This window comes from Manacus candei, unplaced genomic scaffold (assembly GCF_025592945.1).
Source record: "Manacus candei isolate 608988 ecotype Guabito, Panama unplaced genomic scaffold, ASM2559294v1 h1tg000027l, whole genome shotgun sequence".
NCBI classification, from domain to species: domain Eukaryota; kingdom Metazoa; phylum Chordata; class Aves; order Passeriformes; family Pipridae; genus Manacus; species Manacus candei.
The window spans coordinates 4787343-4806942 of NW_026138075.1; the positions used below are offsets into that span (position 1 = coordinate 4787343).

The 19600-nt window shown below is 37.3% G+C and overlaps 1 protein-coding gene and 1 non-coding gene across 4 annotated transcripts in view; both read right to left on the reverse strand.

Annotated features, from left to right (window-relative positions):
- PRR16 (proline rich 16) overlaps positions 1 to 19600 on the reverse strand; it is a 153514-nt gene that overhangs the window by 83632 nt on the left and 50282 nt on the right. Inside the window, exon 2 of one of the 3 annotated variants that reach the window (XR_007904792.1) lies at positions 13213 to 13374. The exons of the other annotated variants lie outside the window; for them this stretch is intronic. The gene's annotated coding sequence lies outside the window, so the exon portion shown is untranslated. The remainder of the gene's footprint in view (positions 1 to 13212; positions 13375 to 19600) is intronic. 3 annotated transcript variants of the gene reach the window in all.
- TRNAE-CUC (transfer RNA glutamic acid (anticodon CUC)) lies at positions 17897 to 17968 on the reverse strand. The gene has a single exon. It is a non-coding gene; the product is annotated as a tRNA-Glu (tRNA).

Genomic DNA, 19600 nt, shown 5'->3' on the forward strand with positions numbered 1-19600 from the left:
ATAATCTTATTCGATTATGTTTCACTTTTCAGAAGTGTTTATTTGGTTTTGTTTGTTTATTTTTAGTGTGGTTTGGTTTGGGGGTTTTTTTGGTTTTGGTTTTTTTTTTACAACAGTATGATTTTCTTGGTTCAGTATATTCTTGAGATTTTCAGAAAATAAACTATTAATGATTCACATCAATAATGTACTGAGTATTTTTAAAAAAGGCTACCTGATACACTGGTTCATGTTCTGCAATTTACAGTAAAATTTCTTTGCCTGAGAAGTTGATACTTATTACTGGAATTTCAAAAAACAGTTTTGTACTCTTATAGACAAAGCATTTCTAACAGCATGGCAATATCCATCTGCTCTTCTTTTTGCACATAAAAAAAGTTCTTGAGGACAGTAATAAATATTTTATTTAAAGCTTGTTAAGTGTATTAAGTGTTGAAAAGTTTTTACATATTTAGTGCTTCATTTATAATCTTAAGCAATTAGTGCTGTTGACATACAAAAAAAAAAGTGTCAGTGAAAAAGTATTTTTCTTACACTTCAGATATGAATGCATGAAAGTCACTGTCAACTCCTCTGTTTCTGACTTTGATGATTTTTCAAAAAAAATAAAAGGGATATATTTCTCCTTCCCATTTTACTGCCTTTCACTTTTATACATCTAATATTTACATATTTAAAAAAAAATTAGTGTTCATGGTTCAAATAAAACATAGTTTTGAATAAATACACTTCATTATGCTCCCTGACAGATAGTCTGAATTTATTTTTCCTGACTGTCAGACATATTTTATAAAATCTCTAGCCATCTTTATTCCGAGAAAAAAAAAGACAGTTTGAAACACAGCATATGGTTCTCAGACAGATTCTATTAATACAGCTTCACAGGATGCTGGTACACAGCACACAATTGGGGAATTTCAGCATGAAAAAGAATGCAGTAGGTCAGCAACAAAAAATTTCTGTGTTCAAAATAAGAATTTTTAATATACAACTCAAGCAAATACTGCAGTATAAAATGACTACCAGTGGTGTGGGATACACAGTTCTGAGTTCTGAACAAAGATATACTTCTACCCTTAGTTTCCACCAGAAATATGCTCTACCAGTTCTGCTGTAAAAGTCTTTTTTAAAGGGTCAAGTTCTCCCACAGCAACGTGATTCTCCGATTCAGTGTCTTCTGTCCTGAGAAGCACAAACTTCATTTTCAGTCAAAATGTGAAAAAGAGAGTTTTCAAATTAATTAGCCTTCAAAACTCTTTGGTTTTTCATGGCAACTAGAGTATTATCCCATTTTAGACTTTGACAACATCCCTCAGTAGATGTTGATTTTTAAGCAGGAAGTTTATGACTGCCTTGGCAACTTCAGGATTTGTCACTTCTGATTTATCATTTTCTGTCATGCCCAATTTACTGATATTGAGATACTCAAGAAAAAAGACTTGTGCCATACACATATAAAACCTGCAAGACAGACTCTTAAAATTTATTCCAGCAATATTGAGGGATCTGGTATTTCCACTGAATTCTCTTAAACCTCTAACCCAGCAATCCTTAATCTGGAGAACTCTCACAGTTAACCCTACCACTCAGAGCAGTCTGCACACAATGGTACTTGAGTTTTAGCTATGTTTAAAGATACTTGGGAATATTGCTACACATATTCCAGAACTCACAGCATTTAAATAGACATTTTTTGTAACATCTGGTGTCCAAAGCTTTACAAGCAAGTTCTGTCACATTTATCTTACACTTTGGATAATTAACAATGACAGAAAATTATAGGAGAATACATAGGAATTCCTGAGGAAGGCTATGAGCTATCAGTCTTTAACATTAGAACAAGCATTTGGTCTTACAGCAAGGTTTCTTTATTACCTGAACCTAGAAAAGGAACAATAAAAGCTATTACTGTCTGCTTTCCTTGAAACAATTTGCATATTTATGATCAGCACCTGAGAAACCTAAATATAATTTATCTAATCATGCAGAAAATGTTAGCTTCAGTATAGTTCTGCTTTTGAAAAAACATTAAAAACATTCTCCAATATTGTCCCCATATTAATATTTTAAGAAAGTGTTTATAAATAAAATAAATCCTTTTAAAATAAATAGGCTGCATTATATTTCCTGTTTTTACTGAAGAAAACCATGAGTCAGAACAGAAAAACACTTTACACTGGTGTTTCAGGAGCACTAAGAAGTAGAAGCTCATGATGAATCACCTGCAAGACTTTCACAATTAATCTTATTGGTACAAGAGAGTCAAGAGACTCTCAACCACCTGAACAGCTATGGAGAACCATATTACCAAATTTCACTATTGCGATTTATTTTCTATATTAACTTATTCCAACTCATATTCAAGGTCCTGTGCCCATACAAAAGAATCCATATTTTTGGGAAAAAGAAGACAATTAGATAATTTTCATGTATAATTGTCCAGTTTTTCAGGGGAGACAAATCAAGAGTCAATTCACAGGCCATCATCTGACCTAAAGAATACAAGCACAGCAAAACTCCAGGTACTGGGTTAGGCTTTTTCAGATACAAGACGTGTGATTTTTATTTTAAGTGGTACCAAATGTCTTGTATAAGTATGTCTGCCCCATTTACACTTGGGCTAAAATATGACTTCTTTAGAGCACTCTGGCTAGCTGATTCTCATCTGTAGGTACAGAAGAAACACATGGCTCACTCTGCCTTTATCACCCTAGCTCATGGTGATAAACTCTTCCCCACAATATCTTTTAGTTGATCTACTGTAACACAGTAAATGCAGGTTTAATATAGTATTGAACACACAATTGTCCTATAATAACAGAGCTTCCCCCAGCTCAGACATGCCCTATTTTACCAAAAGCATGGTTTCACTTGAAGGCTTTCTGAGAATGAAAATTTTAACAATATGCCTTATCTGCTCTGGGACACTATCTTTAAATAGCTGTATTCATTTGAGAAAGAAGATTCTTGATAACAAAAAACCAACCAACCAAACAAAAAAAGAGGAATGTAAGATAGGGCTAGAGATACAGTAGGAGGAAAACAATTCCCAACTTCTCTATGTTGTGGATAGTGAAAGAAGATATGTAGGTGTTATTAAGGTTAGGCAGGAAGAAACACAGCATCCTGAGAGTCTGTAATCAGCATAGCGAAAACAAATCTATTGCTTGAGAAAGCTGCAACTTCAAGAGTACACATGCATATAAAAAATGGGAAGTGGTACTCTATGGAGTACTGGTTTTGCTCCTGTGATACCACTATGTACTCTTAAGTTCAAGGATCCATACAACAAAAGTGCTTTTGCTATTTTTTACCAAAGAAGCTTAGTATTAAGAAGCATATAAGAATTCTCATCTGCTTAACAGAAATTTCCTGCTCATTCCTACACTACCTCTAATCTCTTCATTCCATGGCCTCTGGCTCTTCTTCCCCACAGAGTCATAACAGCTTCCATATACATTTCAGTATATACAGAGAAATTAGGCCTACAATTACACAGGGCACGCTCAAAATTACTTTCACTGGACACCTAGTAATTCAGTTTTAGGTTAACACGCTTGTGAAAAGACTGGAGCTGAAAATAAGTTACAAAAAATATAAGGAAGATTAAGATGCTGCAAATCACAATAAAGGAAGATATACACATAAAACCATCAACAATACTTTTAGTCCCTCTAGGGTATTAAAAAGATAGAGCTACTTAGAATTAGAAAATGTAGGCCTAATGTGAGTATGACACTTCAGAGTTCATTTACAACTGTAAAGCTTTCTCTATTCAATCTGATCACAGTAAAACAGACTCATACTGCAGGACAAAACTTTTATCAAAATCCTAGAAACACTGATCACATATTAAACTCTGCAACAGAGAACAATACACTTCTGGTCTGGATGCATTTTCTCCAAAGAATAGTGCCCAAAATGATTACATTTGAACTCATTTGCAGTTTCAGACAAACTAAAGAGTAAAAACAAAGAAATTCCATGAAGTCCTAACATTAAACTTCAATTACAAGAATGGAAACAGCATAACAAAACAATATGCAAATACAAACATCGCCTGCATTTTCGTAGCATTAAGACTCCCAGGTTTTGCCCATCTAAGGTCCAGTGGACATGGACTGATCAACAGATCTATGCTTTTGTCTGCCTAGCTGCTACCAGCTTTTTTCTGAATTTTGTCCTAAAGCAAGGTTGAATGCTAGTGATGTACTCCCGATGCTCTGCTGACCTGCCTTTGAGCATTTGTAACCTGTGTTACATGGTCTACTCTTTTGCCTTCGTACACTGCTTTAGACCCAATATTAAAACCACTTTTTAGATCTACTTCTTTTTATATGAAATGTGGGGGGTGATGCTTCCTGTTTAATAAAAACATAACTTTGATGATGCATATCTCTTCTGTGTGTTGCCTTTGAAGCTGTGTTACAAGCTGGAAAGTGGCAGAGTTTTTGAGCCCTTCTCTTTATTATGATACCTCCATCAGGCCTTTAATTGCTTCACAGCTGGCTTTCATATATTTAAAAGATCTCCTGACTGCTAAGAATTCTTTAAGACTGTTACACAACAAATTACTCATCATACGGAATATGCATTGCATACGCTTTGTATTGTCACTTTGCAGCCTTGTGACTACAGTATCACCATTGCTAGTAATATATGTTGCAATGACTCTGAAAGGCCTAGGGACTTGTAAGGCTTTTTCTAAGTCTGCCTTGGCTTGCACAAAGATTTGGTTTTGCTGTTTTAGCCTGGATGCATTAAAAAAAAAAAAAATGAGGACACAGGATGAAGGGCAAAGGAGTATGAGCACCATACAATAATTGGGTAGAGGATTACAGTGGAGATCCTGTGGCCACAAACAACTTTCTTGCCATCAGTTGAAGGCATTGAAACCCGGGATCTAGGAAAAACATTTCTTTAGACACAGTAAGAGCTACAGCCAACTAAGACCAACTATCCAACTTGATGATGCCAAAATTGGCAGAAATGAGACTGCTCAGAGACAGTTTTGAGTCTTTAAGCAGCAAAGGTATTTATTTTGAGCAACGTTGGGGAACCAGCCAGCTCGTGCTGGACAAACTAGCTGCAAAGTTAGTCTCAGTGAAAAGCCAGGTAATTTATACAGTTTCTATGAGTGATTACAACATCTATACATGCATATTCATTTAATTTCAAAATCTAATTATCATATTCATAATAGGCGAATTTTAGGCAGAGCTTGAGATGGAGCTGTCCTTTTAGGGAGTCTTCTTGTAGTCTTTTTGGTCCTCCAGCCTCAAGAGGGTCCTCTTTGTCATGAACTTTTCCTGACTATGCACTGGGAGCTTGCGAAACCCCCCCTGATTCAGCTTGCTTATCTCCCTGGATGTCCATTCTATCTATTTCATGACTACTAAGTTGTCCTTTCTGTTATCTTTTCATTAGTACAGAACATACACAGGCAGAGCTTTGGAACAGGGTACCACTTGTCCCTTAACATTAATGTTGTATTCCTCTCAGAGAGAGGGTCTGTAACATCCCCTCAGAATAGAATTCCAGCATCTCAGAACTCTTGCTCGGTTTCATTGAGAAAACACACTGCATATAAAAAATTCTGATGTAAAGTGACAGACCAAAAAAAATTAGCCTGGTGTAAAGTGGGGTGCAAGCCCACCTCAGACTTCAGCAGGAAGAAGGAGATGCCAGCAATATCATGTGTTCCTCAGCAAAGAAGAGGAAGAAACATGCACTGCAACTGTCCTGGACTGTATACACATACTGAAAGCTTGCTTATACCAACACCACCCACCCAAAACTATAGTCAACCACTTAGGGACCACTCACCCTGTGGTGACAGAAGTTGAACTCCGCACCAAGGAAAGGGCAGACAGGAGGAAGGATGTCTATAAGAATTTTAACAGTATTGTTAAAAATAATACATGTCAATTGTGCTGCTACAGATCTCAAAGTTCATTTCTGCAGACTCAGTTTTGTTGATTTTGAATGAATTGACTGAAAGAAAACTGCTTTTGCAGGGTTTGTGTGCAGTCAGTCTCTTGATATCTGGTTCCAAAATCTTTAAACCAGGGAAGAACTGTCTCTGAAAGATGTAAATTTGTTAGGCATTAAAACAAAACTGGCAGGTGGACTGGTAAGGTAGCTCTTAAATGTAACCAAAATTCAGGTTCTCAGTCGCTGTCTTCAGCAAAGGCTGAAGCAGACAGGTCATTGCTCTTAGATAATCTTGCTAAACTCTCCTCAAAATATTGCACTGTGTATGGAAGAGGACCTTGCTGAAAATTAATTTTGATACTGTCAGTCACAATACTAAATGCTAGCTTGTCAATGCCAAGTTTAAGGCTATATTTCGTAAAAGGTTTTCACTAATCATCTGTCAGCTACACAGCTAAGGAAGAGGCTGTTCTTATCTTTGCCAGATAAGAACTACTCTGCTCTTACAACCTAAATGCAAGTGTGATCCTTCAGAAAGGAAAAGAATATGCAAAAAAGCATGGTCAGGTATACTGGGACTAGGATATTTTCCTATTCAAAATACATTTAAAAGATGGTAGAGCAAATCCTTGCCAGAAAAAATATCAAGATTTATGCTTCTATTACTCCACAAAACATAGCAGGAATCACTAACAATTAAGGGACTCACCCAGAATGGCTACTAGCCAGCCAAAGTCTATATGACCCTATAAAATGAGTATTCTCATGATCAACCACCTATTCAGTGCCATCACTAGATTAGATAATGGCAACAGTAATTCCAAGGGACTATCTAGGACACAGACCCCACCAAAGCTGAATCTAAAGCTGTTTGGAAACACAGAAAAACAGTAATGATTTAAGTAAGGTCTGCCTCCCTCTCCATACAAATCTGGCAGCCATTGCACATTCTGAACATCGTTTTCCATCTGTGCATAAAAGGTGGTCAAGAGTTTGCAGATAATACCTGCCTACATACAAAGCAAGTAAACTTACCTCCAGTATACTACTACAGGCAGTCAAAGGCAACTTTCCCTTTAAGAAGCAAAGAATAGTCCTAGTGAAAAGGCTGTGAGTATCCTCTGGAGAGTCAAAATAGGTCACCTTCCTCCCTATGTACATCTTAGATTGTAATTCAGAGAGGTTCTTGGCCAGGCTTTTGCAACTAGGAATAATGTCTTTGAACATGAGTCAGTATGACTGCTGCCAGTCTTGAAATAAGGCATATGAAACTGGGCAGGGGTTAAAATGTGATGAAATATGCATTATTCTTCATCAGCACAGCTGCAGGAGAAAAAGTAGGTGCAGGAATTCTTGTTACAATAGAGAGACACAGAGGTGAGGCAGCAGCAGCATCTTGTCACCAAAAGCAGAACAACCTGTTCATGTGAAATTCCAGAATTCGTGAGGACACAAACACTGTTACAAAATACACTCCTCCTCAGTATCAGGGAAAATTGAAGCTAAATGTTCACTAAGAAGCTTGGAAAAATTGCACTTAAGATTAAGGAAAATGAAAAATCCCATCATCTCTCCCTCAGGGTATTCTTCCTTGCAGTTACTGCTGCAGCTGCAGCTCACATGGATATACCAAATCCAGCTTAAAATTGCTAATAAGGTCTCCACAGTAACACACAGCTCAGCCTTTGCGAATCATCTCCATGGATAATAAATTGGTTATATAAAGCTTGGGTGGGTTTTGCACCTGGCATGCTCTCTGCGTTGGTATGGTGATGCTGCTTGACGAAGCTAGTGCAAGCCAAGAAGCTTTTAGAAACTTATTAGAATAAAACCAGGAGAATTTAGACAATGATCACACTTAAAACCATAAGGAAACAACTTGTCAATGTATTTTTGTGTGTCTTTGTTGGGGTTTTTTTGGTGATGCTCTGCAGTCCTGTGAAACTGGTGACATTGTAGATACGAGTTGTGGGAGAGAACTGAAGTCTTGCCCTGCTGTGTGTTTTCCCACTGCTTGCAGATTGTATCAGAAGTCAATTCAAGATTGGTTTATGCCTCCAAGTAATTCAAACTAACATTTCCAGCTAAAACTTCTTTCCTCTGTATGATAAAAGCAGTGACCAGATGCTGCCAATATGGCAGCCTCACATGCTACCAGACCATCCAGTTCCCCGTTGCACCTCCCACATTTTGGGCATTTGCAAGCTCTCCTAACCTTTGTCTTGCACTAAGACCTCTCACATCAGAAGCTACTGCCATGCCTCAGCAGGGAGCTTCAGCTTCATGTGGAGAATAAGGGCATAGGAAAAACAAGAAAAAACAATGCTTCACTGCCCTGGAAGCTTTGCGGCACTCAGGACTAAAGATGTATTTTTCCAGATACAGACATGTTGCAACTGTGATTCCTCTCTCATTGTGTCATTTGCTTAACACACATGCTTCTCACATGAGCCACCACATCAGTCTCCTGTCTCAAGTGGAAAAAGAGGGAATGCTGTACCTTGGATTGTCATCTAAATCTATTATTAATAAATAGTAATGTTTTATGATATTTTATACAGTTACAGACCCTCTTGTAAAAAAAACTATATAAGTTGTATGCAACAAGCATTTTAATCATCATTCCAAAACCACTTTAGGACATAGTATTTTACAAACAAGAAATGTAACAGCTATAATAGAAATATCACTTGAAAAAGACTCGTTTAGTTACCCTCAGAATAGTGTGCACATTGAAGATTCTCAGAAACATCTCTCACTTTAAAGATGGTACGTACCTGATTGACTAGAGAGTCACAGAGAACAAATATAACTTTATAAGGAGAATCTACTTGTGAGATTTCTTATTTTTTTCTTTTTTTTGTTTTTTTTTTTTAACACAGAAGAGCTACATTTCTTACCTAGCAAAAGCTGTACAATTTGCTTCAAACAAACATGAGATTATTTCTGTCTTCCATAACTTCTTAAGGAAATTTACTTTAAGAATTATTACCTCTCATGCCTTCTTTCGGTTATGGCTATTTTTTTTTAAGGTAATACAAGGAAACCTACAACGAAAGAACTGAGATTTGAGAGCGATCAGTACAGTCACAGCTTGCAGTTAGTTGGTCTTCAGAAAATCATTAATCTGAAATTATTTTAACACTCACATTATACCTTTACATGGACGACTATGAATTTTGGGGAGAAAAAAAGATATCAGTTATATAACGCATGACAAGGTGACTGCACTGCAGATAAGTACAAGTTAAATATCAAATAAATCTCTCTAATGGAACTTCTGAGAACATAAAAAAGAGGATGAAAACAATGTTCAAAATTGAACTGTCTGCCTAGTCAAATGTACTCATCTTTTTTTTTTTGCAACAATCTGGTTTGCCTATTTTTTATATTATAAGCAGAACTTATTAATTAATCCAGAAGGTTTTCTGTCAACAATAGTATTTGATTTCAGAGCTGAATGAAATTTGGAATTTTCCTTTTTTCTGAAATTAAAATTGTGAAAATTTTACAATCCACCTCAGAAAAGCTATAGTTTCTTCTAGTTTCTTCGAAAGGCATGAAACCGTGAAATTGGAGCCAGACTTCTTAACTACCTCGCTGAGAGTCTTTCGCTTAATTATAGATATTTTGGTCTGACCCTAACATTTCACAGGTTAACAATGCAAACTGCTACAGTAGAAGTTATCTTCTACTTCTTACTCATCACTCTTACCATCAATATCAAGTTGCTAAACATGCTAGTGCCAGTTTCCACTTTTTGTTAAAATAACTTCTTAAGCACTATATATCAATTTTGATGCAAGCATACGAGTGGCACAGAAAACAATTTTCCATCTGGAAAACCTAAGTCTACCTCTACCGTTAGTTCTTAACCTGTGGGTGAAATAGTTGCATACTATTGCAAAGGATTTTAACAACCAACTGAATCCTTAAGAAGATTGATTAGCCATGAAATATCAGACTTGTGCAGCTGAATATACATGTAATCATGCAGTTGCATTCCTGATTTCTCTAGGGTGTAAGGACTCTGAGATGCTTGATGCCTGGCCTACAATTTCTTATATTAATTTGGGTTTTAGTGTGTTGGGGGTTTTTTGTACATTCTTGATACAAAACATCAGGAATTTCACCTTCAAAAAAATTCTCCTCACGAACTGAAGTGACAAAATAAAGAACATAACAGTTGGCTTGGTAAGTAGCAGTTACTGACAAAAACGGTGGACAACAATATATAATGCGCAATTTATTTCTGCTGAGAAAAGTCTGAGCCCAGTGTCCTGCTTCTCATGAATTTTAACTTAATCTTTCTTGACTAGAAATAAAATAATATAGCAGCATACAGTTGTCTACTGCACTTTGAGGTATTTTCTTTTGTTACCCTTCTGTAACGCTGCAACTGGAAACATGCTGGTAAAAGCAAAGCAGTGCTAGTAAATGGGAAGACAAGGAACATGAAAGAATGGAGAACTGTATTCCCTAGTAGAAGTATGTGAATCCCAAATCACCAAAGGTAAGCAGGTATGCACTAACAGAATAACCCTTTAATAACTGTTTTGAAAAGCTGTGATGCAAGATGACTAGAAAAGGGTAAAAAGAATACATGCCGTTTAAAATTTACAGAGTAGCAATTCAAGGAACTATTGAAAACCCCAAGGTACTACTGAAACCCCTTTAATTCCTAAAAACTACTGGAAGGAACAGTCAAATCAACTACTTGTAAACAGACAAAGCAACGAGGGAGATGAGTAATAGCCAACACTGGCTTGTCAAGAACAAATCATGTCAAAACAAATCTCATTTGCTTCTGTGACAGGGTACCAGATATAATGGATGGGAAAGACATAAAGATGGAAAGACTTGTGGCTTTCTCCTCATGTGTTATCCTCTGTTTGTTACAAAAACACAGTCTGCAACAGATACAGCTAAGTTTTATTACCTTTTCTCCCCTTTGTGTCTACTTGAGATTAGACCAATAAAGAAACAAAACAATACACTTTTCATTAACCAAGGAAGAGGGAGACTAGGATATCTCAGAAAAAAAGAAAAATTCAGATAACATCTATTGCATGACATTGCCAGATGTCTTGCAAATACATCATGGTACAGAATTTGCACATGACTTTTTCCTGGACAGTTCATCAAGGTCAGAAATTTCCACTTGATATTGATCCTCTAAGCCCCTGAGTTATGCCTATGCACTTCTCCCCATTTTCGAGGAGATTTTCAATGCAGGCCTCCAATTTCAGAGTCTGGAGCCCAAAGTAAGAGGTATAAGATGTGAAGGCTTCTCTGTGTCATAAATACCACCAAAATTAGCACCTTACAAAATCCTTCTCAGTCACCCCTGTTGCCCCACGAGCTGAAGTGTAAGATAACCCTGAATACCAGATAAATCTGAGAAAATGATCCTTGCACCATGCCATCACTTCTAAAGCATGCTGACAAAGAAAAACTTGCCTGCAGGTAATTGCAGACTTCAAACCACCTCATACAGGAATCCCACTCCACCACCAGCACTCAATCACAAGCACTCAGTTTCCTGAAAACACCTCATCTGCAAATGGGTCATTGTAACACTGGAAAAAACTGACCAAATGAGACAGTTCAGGTATGTGGCTTAGGTCTGCTGCCATTCTTCATTTTTACTAACAAGGTAAAGAAAAGGAGACTATCCTTTTAAATCCACAGGCACTGACAAACTAGTTGTTTTGTAGAAGAGGATTGGAATTCAAATCAGGAGCTTGAGATGTGTTCTGAAATAGATAAGATGCAAGCCAACTATGTGTTGCCTCTCAATAAGAATATAATCAGCTAGACAAACCCAAGATGAAGAAGAACCAGCTAAATCCAAAGAATGGACTTTGGATCCACAGTTCATCGTTTATTAGTCATCAAAGCAGATTTTTACCAAAAACAAAAAACAAACAACCCACAACCAAGAAAACCGAAACCTCTCCAAAATCTCCAACATATAAGAAAGAGGCTATAAAAAAAAAAAGTATCTCCACTAAAAATGCAAAAGACCTCAAAACTTTAGCAACTCCATGGATTCAACAATGCCTATAAGCTACTGGTCACCAGTTCCTGAACTACGGAAGCTCCACCTTCATAGCACATCCCTCACAGGCACTCCCCTCTCTAAAAAAAAAATTATTTCAGAAATTACATTGAAGTAGACAGGAGATTTAGCAAAGGGATAAATACTTATATTTCACAGGAGGTGTTGTCAGACAAAAAACAGGACTAAATGTCGTGCAAGAGCTGCTAGAAAAATGATGCAGGAATACGGGGCTTCCTTATCTATGGTAAGTATGTAATTTTTTTTTTAATTTCTATTTCCACAAAATGATAGAGAACATTTACAAGAACAGCAACTTCAGTTATCTCAGAGCCTAATCAACTTTTAGGTACAATGAGCTTCCATCAATACCTAAAGATACTACAGTATTAAATAAGAAGGTTTTTTACATACGCTATATCAGAGAAAGATTTTTCTCCATTCTATATTCACTATTTCTGATACGTAATAAGCCATACTAACTAAAATATTATCCTAGGATACTATGATATTCTGTCTTTTGCTGAGATTACCCTACCCAGGCAGACAGATTAAAGAGTTAAGACAATCTCTTATAAATCCTCGGAAACTCTTGTTTCCTGAAAACACCTCACAGTCATTTGAATCCTGTGGCAAATTTCAAGCCAAGAGAAATATTAACATTTTGTCTTATCTTACTTGGTTAAGTGAAGATTTACATTGTCTATATGCAGAGGGCTTAGAAGATTCACAGAAAAAAAACCCTTAAAAACTATTCAGGAGGCTCTTGGTTAAGTGCAGAGACTGTAAGAGATAGATCACCAGATGTGAGACAGAGCTGATGGGCAGAAGAGTTTACTCAGAGGGTCACAGGATGTACAGGATCACAGCAAGACAGCTGAAAGAGTTCACAGTGAAAAGACATACGTGTGCTGCATTGACTAAAACAGTAAAATAAAACCTCTTCATTTCACTGACTTTGTTTTAATTTGAAACAGAAGGGGACAGGAGTCTCCCTTCGAGTATGAAATGCCACGAGCTGCTGCATAGCTGGCATACTCCCACAGTGTCAAAAACCACTTCCTGAGTCATATTATGTTCAGTTCAGGCAACAGTTTAGCAAACATAGCAAAGAATTTTTGTCATTGAGTATCCTCATACAGAGCACAACAACCACGCTTTGTCCAACCCTCCTGTGCACATCGATAAGGAAGGGGTTTGCCAATATTAATACATACCAGCAGCAGATCTGTGTTGTGGATTCCTCCTTCCAGATATCAAACTGAACTTCAGAGTACACACCTGAAACTCAGCTTTCTGTTCTTGATGCTGGCACTGTGCTTATTATTTCTTCAGGTAGCAGAGCAGAATGCTTTAGAAGCTGCTACTTCTCTCCATCTCTGTCCCAAATCCAGAACAGGAAAAGAGAGAGCTTGAGCTTTTGTAGATAAGACATCAGTTTTATTTATCCATTTGCATAAACTATAATTTTGTATTAATAAAAGGGGTGAATGGATGGACAAGCTCATAATTGTGTCAGCATCTCACAAACAGAACAATTTCCTAGCATGAAATACACAACCTTCACAATGACATTAGCAGAATACTACATTTTCGAAGCTAGGAAAGACTGAGATCCTTAAAAAAATAAATCCAGATAATCTCTGAAAGTGTTAAGAGAGAGTAAGAATTATTCCCAGAACAGAGGCACAGCTATCAAACTTAAAAACTAAAATCATATTTATTAAACAAAATTAAATTTCTAGATGATTTTTTTAACTCTTAGGCAATCAATAAAGTACATATTGTCTCAAATAACTGTATTTCATGTGGAGTATTATTCTTCATTTGTGTATTATCTTAATTTGTGACCTTTCTTAATTAACTAAATGGGGAAAACACGTGGACACAATGAAAAGAGTCTTGAATCTTTCACAGACTGCAATCAGCTCCCATCATTTTGCTACATAAATCTGCTAAAGAAAATTATTTTAAAAATCACTAAAAAATCTAACAGGCACAGGTTGAAAAGGGTCAAAATGAAGCATCTACAGGAGACACATCTTTCTGGTGTGGCTATCTGCATACTACATGGTTGTCTGCATACTACATACTATGTTAAAAGATTTAAGAACATCTACAGCTAACAGTAGTCTAACATGGCAACAAATAAGGAAAATTTTGTATTCTATCTTAGCAAAGAAATATGGCACTTCTGTCCCAGCAGACAAAATTCAAAAGTAATATCACTGTCAGAATAGGAAACTCATTCAAAAGAAGGTCTCTTGCATTTCATTAGTTCTGAAAGTGCATGACTGACATATCCAGAAATAATACTGTATTTCTGCCCAGTACAAGTTTGACACAGACAGAAGATGTGCCCCAGAAATTTCACTGCATATGTACTTCACTCCTTATTCACAGAGAGGCCAATTCAGTCTTGAATCTTAAATTCTTTGTTATCTTCATTAAAATTGTCAAAAGGGGAACAAATGTGCTCCAAAAATGAGGAAATTCTCAGATACAGTCACCTGTCCACAATAATTCAAACAAAAATCATTAGGCTATTTCACCAAACCACCATATAATAATTTCCAATCAGTATAAATCTAGATGTCATGCAAACCACCAATCCTTTATGCTGAATGATCAGTCACAATACCCAGTAAAATTGTAATCTGTCTCATCATCTTCTCTACGCTTTTCTGCTGCATACTTTTCTTCTTTTCTTTTCTACAACTCTCTTCCCTACCAGTCTTCCATATGCCCAGCACAGTACACCAAAAAATAGTAAAATGGATCAAAACATTTGAGAACAGTTTTCCAAATTTGCTGCAAGATGTCCCTGCAAAGAAAACTGAAGTGAATAAGTTCCCTATACACCAAATACGTAGTGAAAAAGTAATCATCTTAAAAATGCAGCAAAGAGGACTCCATCAGGAAAACCTTTGTAAGAGTAAGGACAGTAGAACAGTGAACTAGATCAACTGGGAATTTTGTTTAGTCTGTATAATTTCAGAAATTCATAGAAGACATGATTTTGATCCAACCTTAGAGCACAGAAAGGGGAAAGGATCATCTATAAATTTCCCTTTTGATTTCAGAATTGGATGACTAAATTCTTTTTTTTTTTTAATTGAAAAGGCCTACAATTTTGCATCTTACTATCTGAGCTATGCATTTTAACATTTTGCAAATATGTGTATGTACTGCAAATGCTGTAGCAAGTATATCTCAAACTTGAACACATCTAGTTTTGGTAAACATAGCTTGATATTGATAAATATGCAGATTTGCATCACCTTAAAGGTACTAAAACTAAGGACTAAGAAGGATGCTAACAGATGCTTTTCCTGTAACAATAAAAAAGAAATGCTTTGCCGTTTACGTAATCCCTAAACATCAACAGACATGCAACTCAATATAAAACTATATTTTACTACCACACATCTCCACTTGAGCCAAAATTCTCAAGCTTTCTCCAGTTTTATTCTTTCAGGCACTAATGCATAAAAGATGCAATGGGTTAGGCAGATATCTGTAATCTTGTCTATTCGTAGCACTGGAGTAGTGCAGATTAGTCTCAATAATTTGTTCTGTAATCCTGCAAACTAGAACAGGACATGTATCTCCCAATCTACCAATCTTCCATCTACTTTCCCGCCATCCCAACACTTCTGATGAACCAACCCCATCTGGGTTTTTTGCACAGAATGTTGCTCAGTCCCTAACAGCAACCTGCTTCCCGACCAACCGATGGCTTCCAGCTCCATGGCTGAGGGAGAGTGGTAACCAAATAACAGCAAAAACATCTCATCAGAGGCTGATCAGGTATCTGTGCTGAGAAATTTTACATCAAGTATGAACATAAGCAATCAGCATTGAAAATATCTGCAATAACCGAGAGACAACGCCAAAATGGAGGCTAAAGCCTGCTGCAGTTTCCCTTGGCTGCAGCCTTTCGACTCTTTCCTTTTTTCACTGTGTTCCAAAATAAATCCTCCCACCAGCAGAAAGCAATTATCACTGTTATTTTTAGATACCACCTCTCATACACTTCCTGACATTTTCTATAACAAAGTGATGCCTCTGCTGTTTATGAAAGAAAGCACTCACACTAGGAAGAGCTGGACATCCAACCTGCAATCTGAAGGCAAGATTAAAACCCACACAGCACCAAAAGCATTTTCTCCTGACCAGTTCATCCACGTCCCATCTGCCGGTTGTTGCAATCCCTAGTTAAATGTACCTATATTTCCTGAATTGTCACACAAGGAGCTTAGGTACTCAGGTCTGTGTTTCTTCTTTTTTTCTTCTTCCTATCTACACCATGTAGCAGTGCAAAGCACAGAGGTCCTGAAGCTCCTTGCACACACACCAACTCTACTTCATATGACTTGACAAAGGCTGAGGCCAAGGCTTACACTTCAGGAACTGTCAGATTAGCACAAATAAATTGTTTCAAGACTTCAGACAGCATCCATGGTAGATGAGGGTCTCTACATCTGTGATATATTTAGTGGCTGTACCTTTATCCATTGAAATTACATCTATACCGCATTTGCAAAGATATGCTCACAGTGCTTGCAGACATAGGCAGAACACTTTGAGGGACCATGAGAAAACAATTTTAAATTTTCACTTCAAAAGTCACAAACAGTGGAATGTGTTTTGATGGATATACTACCAAATACAAAATCAATCAGACAATTTTCTCAAGAAAAATTAAGAAGTTTATGGATGGCCAGCATCAAATTCATTGTCGAAATTACTGAGCTGTCTTTTAAAACTGTAGCCTGTAAGCCATTTTTCCCCTTCCATCCTCAGTTAAATGGGAGATAATACTAATTCTCTTTGAACAGAACCAGTTTCTGTTATCAAAAGGTTAATCAAAAGCACCAAGGAAAAATAAAAACAAACCATGATATCATGCATACAGAGAAAAATGCAAATCAGTGCACATTAATCTCTCTCTTCCTTCTCTTCTCTGAAATGGATATTCCCAATTTCTTTTAAAATGTAGAAATCAAATATTAAGTATCTTCCGTCTTCCAAATAATAAGCATTTTCTATCTACAAAAAACCAGAAGCCTAAATTACAAATAATTTTTTCCCTGTAAGTTTTAGTGTAATAGAATTTGACTCATCTTGATTATTTATGTTAATTTGAGAGATGGAACATTTTTAATTGATCATCTTTAAATTTTATTCAATACAAACCACTAGAATGCCCATGGTTGTTTAGGGTTTTACTGATCAGAGACAATTTACTCAATCATGTTGAAGTGAGACAGTGACAGAGAGTAGTTTTCCATCTTATGCTAAAAATAAAGAGACAAACCCCTCAGAGCTCTAGCTAGAAGCTTTTCCTCTCAGCTTACTTTCCTTTCCAGACAAGCTTCCTTCAGCTGTTTCAATATACATTACTGGGTGTAGCAGGAAGAGTAAATATGTCTCTGATGTAGATAACTAACCCGGGTATATATATATACATGCACTATATGCATCTTTTTTTTCCCTAGGTGTTCCTTTTTTGGAACTAGGAAAGGCCAGCAAATACCTTCACAGTGACATTCTCCCTTTCCTTTAATATTTAAAGGAAAGTTAAGGTTTCCATGAGAAAGTGAGTGTCTCAGAGAAAACAGGTAGGAAAGCATAAGAGGCCTTCATAGATTCATGGTCAGTCTTCGCGAACGAAGATTTGGGAAAGGTCATTACCCTTTGAGCCTGCGCAGTGGATTTTTTAGGTGAGACACAGTGTGCGCTGAACTGAGCCCACCCTTTAATCCTGAGGTTCATCTGCCGGGGCCGAGCGAGCTTGGACAGTGGCAGCGAGGTCCTCAGGACGTAGGTTTGTTTAGAGTGCCCTTCTCTTAGATGGATGGCCTTACAGGGCTGACGAGCTCCATCTGCCTGGAGGAATTCCCTGACCGGGAATCGAACCCGGGCCGCGGCGGTGAGAGCGCCGCATCCTAACCACTAGACCACCAGGGGGCCCTGGCCTTCATAGATAGCGTCAAACAAATGATGAAAACACTTTTGTTTCACTTGTTGCAAAGTTAGAATTTCAAACATGAAGCAGATGGTCTGAATTTACAGCACAGACTTGATTTACCAATATATATCAGCCATTCACTGGTAGAATCACAGAATGGGTTGGGTTGGAAGGGATCTCACAGATCATCTAGTTTCAACCCACCTGCCATGGACAGCAACTTCTTTCACTAGTCCAGGTTACTCAGAGCCTCATCCAAACTTGAACACTGCCAGGGATGAGGCAGCCACAACTTCTCTGGGGAACCTGTCCCAGTGTCTCAACACCATCACTGTAAAGAATTTCTTTCTAATATCTAATCTAAATCTACTCTCTTTCATTTTAAAACCACTCCCTCTTCTCCTGTCACCACATGCTCTTTAACAAGTCCCTCTCCATCTTTCTTGTAGGATCCCTTCAGGTATTGGAAGGCTGCAATTAGGTGACCCTGAAGCCTTGTCTTTTCCAGGCTTAAAAATTCCAATTCTCTCAGCCCTTCCTCATGGGAGAGGTGCTCCATCCCTCTAATCATCTTGGTGTCCCACCTCTTGACTCGCTGCAGCAGGTCAATGTCCCTTCTGTGCTGGAGACCCCAGGGCTGGATGCATCAATCCAAACCGGATTTCACCAGAGCAGGGTAGAGAGGCAGAATCACCCCCCTCAACCTGCTGGCCACACTACTTTTCATGCCAGTGACATCTCTAAGGACAAAATCAAAACTAAACAGGATACTCTAGCAAAAATGTAAAAAAATAAAAGAAACAGGAAAAAAACCACAACAAAACAACAAAAAAAACTCACACTACCAAAAAACCTCAACAAAATGTATTTCTAACTTGCTCATCCAACTTCTGATTTACACTAGTATCACCTCCTCCATATCATAACTATTTCTGACTGCCCTTTGTTGGTGTTCTGTTTTGGTGTCTGTTCACAGAACTGTATTTTGCCCCAGTTCTAAAACCCTTGTCAGTTGCCTGTGACCACCTGATGGAGCTGCAGTTCAGCTGATTCTCTGTTGGGATGCAGGACTGGCCTGGGTTTGGCCAGCAACTCCCATGTTGAATTTATCCATATTTCCATCCTGTATGGGGAAAGAGACCTGAAGTGAGTGAGCACTGCCATAATTTCATAAGATCTTTTCAATGCTGCTATACAGCACACCTTGTTCTGCTTTAGATAGGGCAGTTCTCCATTTTAACAGAAAACTGCATTTTATACTTGCAGGAAAAATAAGAACTTACCACATTGTCAGATTTCTCCCACATACTCTTTTCCAATTTCGTATTAAGTTTTTCACTTGGTACCAGATCCTCAGTTCCTAGTTAGGTCGCTTAGAAAAATCTGATCGTGTTTCTACAAATGCATTGGAATTTACTATAATTTCAACTGAATTTTTCATAGGAGTGATCTTAAAGAGCTCTAAAATTATATGAAACAGATCAAATCACTGTATATTTCAGTTAAGATTAGAAGATGTATCCATCTTTGAGTTTCTAACTAGCTGAAGAATCAGACTACACTGCTAACCACAGTTCAACATTCATAATTCATTAGTAAAATAAAATACATTAATTTCTTTCCAAAAAACA